The following is a 4802-nucleotide window of genomic DNA, read 5'->3' as shown; positions in this document are numbered from 1 at the left end:
GAAGCACATCCGGCCACTAGAGGCAGGAGCAGGCAGTCCCACTGGCGCTGGTTTGGGCGGCTGGTGCAAGAAGATTAGAGACTGAAGCAGCAGTCCAACGGTCACTACTGTTATAATTATTTGTTGACTAAGTTGATAAATCCCTACATATGCGTCAACTTAGTAGGCCCACAGGCCAGCCTCCGAACCGGTGCACCCAAGATTTCAGTGGGAGGAATCATTTTTTTCCATAATAAGGAGGCAGTTGCTTGCGTGCGGCCATGGACCATGGGGATCCCTACTGTCAGCCTCTCTGTCAGTGTCAAAACCGGCCGATCTCGGGTAGGGGCTCCTGAACTGTGCGTCTGAGGATCGAAGGTAATAGGGGACATGGGGAACATGATGTTTACCCAGGTTCGGGCCCTCTTAATGGAGGTAAAACCCTACGTACTGCTAGATTGTATTTGATGAGTATAGGTGTTACAAGAGTTGATCTACCTCGAGATCGAAGTGCCTAAACCCTAGATGTCTAGCTTGTATGAATTCTGATAGCCTCAACAGGCTAAACCCTCCGGTTTATATACACACTGGAGGGGCCTAGGGTGGTATAGAGTCAGTTTATGGAAGAAGGAAATTACATATACGGACACCAATCTTGCTATCCACGCATAGGAGAGTCCTACCCGGACACAGGGGAAAGCCTTCTACTTTGTATCTTCACAACCCATCAGTCTGGCCCACATCCAGTTGTCCGAACACCCAAGAACCCCCTAATCTAGGACTCCCTCAGTAGCCCCCAAACTGATCTTCGAATGATCGTGCAGTATCCGTCTTACGTCTTCGGCTTTTTCAAGGCTGGTTCTTCACCGTATACTGGGCGGACAATAGTTCGGCCCTCACTTCCTTGTTCCATCTTTATGACTCCTTCCCCGTCGCCTCAATTTCCACGCGCTGGACGAATGCGAACGGTCCACCATTTTTTATTAAAAAGAAAACACCTGGCCATGCAGGGACGGTGCCTATATAAAGAGATCAAATCCTCAAAGTGCCATCCACATCGCGCAGAAGGAACACCAAGATCATCCACAAAAAAAGCTTCCAAACATGGCTAGCGCCCCAAGCTCTTCTTTGTGCCCACATGGCCCTCAAGAGGGCGATTGGCAGACCTGCTTAGTGCCTCATCTTCAGCTGAGTCAGCTCCAGACGCAGGGATATCTTCCCCTTGCAGATCTAGTCTCCGTCCGAGTGGGATTGGCCTCAATAGGCAACGACGTACTGACTGAAAATTTCCCCAACCCCAATAGGGAGGAGAGAGTGTGCTTCATCCCATTCCTTTTGTGGGGCTTAGGTTTTCCAATCCATCCCTTTCTCAGGAGTCTATTGGAATTTTATGGCATCCAGCTGCACAACCTCACCCCAGGTTCGATTCTGCACATCTCAGGTTTCGTTGCCCTCTGCGAACTATTCTTGGGCATTCAAGCCCATTTTGAACTATGGAAAAAGTTCTTTTGTCTTGTCCCCCGCCATCGAGGAGGTTCCATATTGGAAGTGGGCAGTGCTGAAGTATGGCGTATAGATGGATCCGGATACCCCGTTGGAATTCCCAAGGAGACATATCCATAGTGGTCTTTGGAGTGGTTTTACATGGATGACGTCCCACTACCGGACCCAGTTAGGCACGGCCTTCCCGAATTTTCCAGCGCTCCCTTAAAGAAGCGCCTCCACTGCCGTCCCCGAAGTACCAAGGAGGAGGATAGTGCGGAAATAAAAAGGCTGGTCAGAAAAGTCAGATTATTAGCCCATATCGGGCTCTCGATAATTGAGGTTTTGGCCATTGCAATAAAAGATGCGTCCAGCCCCTCCAGTCCAGAGTAACTCCCTTATGGTGCTACAACGGAGAAGATGATGCATCTCGTTACAGACGCAAGGGTCGGGATACCCCAACCGAACATGATCCTGATCGATCTGTACAAGGGCGAAAAGGAATATTTCCTCCGCTTAACCTGCCGGGAAGGTTACTCCATGTACAACCCCATCGAATGGGTAAGATTTCGATTACCTGTGTCGCTTTATTGCTATCACAACATGCTAATCCAGTTGTTTTTTGTTGTTACAAAACAGTCATGGAGGAAGATGATCGAGGACGTTCATTGTCCTGCCCCACAGCCAGATGATCACAATCGCGATGAAGACCCTGGTTTCTGCAAGGATCCGGATATATACATAGAGTTCGATGATGGGGTATTTTATCAACTGAGCCATAATGGCTCGAAACTGGCTATTATAGCAGACTACCCCCGTCCCTATCCTTTCTCCATTGGAAGTATTTAAAGAGCCTTCAAAAAGAAATCCCCACTTGTGCCTTTGTCCCTTATACCAAACTGTACTTTATAGGATCGATGCGCGGCAGGCTGCACCCCTTCGAGAGCAGCCCCTGCGCAGGGTAATCGTTCAAAATGAAAGGAGATCGGGAGCACCGTAGAGGCCTCACAGTCTTTCAAGAGGCATGTCTGCTTGATACATGCCTGGGCACAAGTTCAGATTGCTAAAGTCCCCTTTTATTCATGATTCAGGAGAAGCATGCGGCAGACTGTGGGAAAATGCCCAGCTAGCCGAATTTCAGCTAATCCAACGCCAAACTCGTCAACTAGGATGAGGGTCGATGCAATGCCGGTCCGCCGCCTCATTAGGATTCGGATGACGTATCCGTCACGAATTCCGAGGTGGAGAGGGTAATGAATCACCGTCGAGTGAAAAAGGCCATGCACGCTCCAGCCTTTTCCGAACAGGAATTTACTGCACCTAGTTCAGTGGACGCATATATCCGGGCCGCTCAAGACGGACTTAACGCATTCACTCAACTGTTCTCAAAGGATATGTAGGTAAAAGTTTGTGCAATTTTGATAGTCATATGCCAGTAGCCCCGAGACTTGAAGCGGTGAAACAAACCGATTTAAGGATCAATATGACCTGCAAGTTCTCAAAGAGAAGAATACTGTGCTATCCCAGGAGCTGAAGACAAACCAGACGCAGCTGAATGCCATCACCGCCGAACTGGCAGAAATGAAAAAGGCCGCAATGAGCACGTCCAACAAGAAAAAACACGAGGAGTAAAAATATGAACAATCCAAAGAGATAGAAAGCTTAAAGGCTCAGTTATCGGTCGCTCAAAAATAAAATGAGAAGTTGAAGGGCGGCATGTTCGGTATGACTTTTAAAACCACCATAGGGCTCATGTTTAGTCCACAATTTGGAATGTCTTAACTTTGTTGCTGCAGGTCTGTTAACTGGTCGGCCGGAAGAAGAAGTATCCGAATTTCAAGGTGATGTGCCGAAGGAGCTATCCATGGTGCATGCGCGGGACCGGAAAGCCAAGAAGAGTATGGTCAAGGTTTTATGACCATCCGATACCCCTCCAGAGAGTATGGAGGGTTTGGCAAACCTGTTCAAAGGTGCCCGGCGCTGCTTTGAGCTATGGAAGACGTTCGCCTACCGTGAAGGCGCACGAGAGGCCCGGGCAAGGGTGAAAACATGCTCCACTAAGCTAGATCCGAATCATATGGCCCGAGTAGGACCAAAGGGACCAGACGATAAAGAAATTCCGTTGAACTTGGTGCATGACCAAGTAATGATAGCTGCAAAATATTCACGGGAAGACTGTAGGATAGACAGTTTGATAGATGGGATAGATAAGGAATAGGTATTTGATTCAATGTATTAATGTACTTTGTGATCAACTTGTATCTTTAGCCGAACATGTGGAAAATTTGTCATGACGGGCTTTCAGCTTTAACCTCCGAATCAAAAATGGTGGAGTGTTTCCGGATATTATTATGGAATCAAAGAAGCATTCACTATGTCCGGAAACCAGGGAACCTAGTCATTGTGCTCGAAAAGACAAAAAATTTAGTTCGGGAGGTATGTTATGTTACATGTGTAAGAAACATCTTCCAAGGAGAATAGTTCGGTTAAGGGTTCCTTTCCTTGGGTTGGCATGCTTGAATTATGCGTGCCTGGGTTGTGGTCCGTAATACAGAAAAACTACTTTGTATTTTTAAAGAGTTACAAGAATGTAACAATCTGTCGTTTGATTTCCGACCAACTATTCTCTTAAGAACGCTAGCTTTCGGCTTCACCCGTCTGAGGTACAGGTCCGGATTACCCGGTTGTAGCAATCGCAAAGGTGATCCCTTTATGCCCTAGCTGAATAATCGGGAATGTAAGGCATAAAAATTGGAGCGAGGCAACCCAGCTTGGCAAAAACTTAAGTCATAGAGGTGCATATAATGGCAAAAAAGGGTGTATATGGACAAATGGCATATAATTTGTGAGCTCCAGGCTCAGAATAATAATAAGCTTCGGTTAAGGAAGCCCCCAGTCATGGTGGGGTGTATACATTTTAGGATGTGTACTCCTCAAGTGTTCGACCTATCAGAACATATCCTGGGAATCCTATAAAAATGAGAAAACAAAAACAAATAAAGAGGAGAAAAAGAACGAAAAAGAAACATGGCCAAACTTATGTGTAGAATCTTCGGAGCCGAGCAGCGTTCCATGGATTCGGCTCTAGGCGATTATCTTATGCATTAAGAAGGCGATAGGCTCCTCCTATTAGAACTTCATCTATAATGAAGGGGCCCTCCCTTTTTGGTTTAAGCTTGTCCTTCTTTTTCTCTGGGAGGCGTAAAACGAGTTCGCCGGCATTATAAGTCTTGACCCGCACTTCTCTGCTTTGGTATCTCTGAGCCTGTTGTTGATAAAATGCGGAACGGGCTCTTGCAATATCGCGCTCCTCCTCCAGGACATCGAGTTCATCCTGCCGA

Source organism: Triticum aestivum, chromosome 2A (genome assembly GCF_018294505.1).
Source record: "Triticum aestivum cultivar Chinese Spring chromosome 2A, IWGSC CS RefSeq v2.1, whole genome shotgun sequence".
Classification (NCBI taxonomy): domain Eukaryota; kingdom Viridiplantae; phylum Streptophyta; class Magnoliopsida; order Poales; family Poaceae; genus Triticum; species Triticum aestivum.
Note: the sequence above shows the minus strand (reverse complement) of the source record.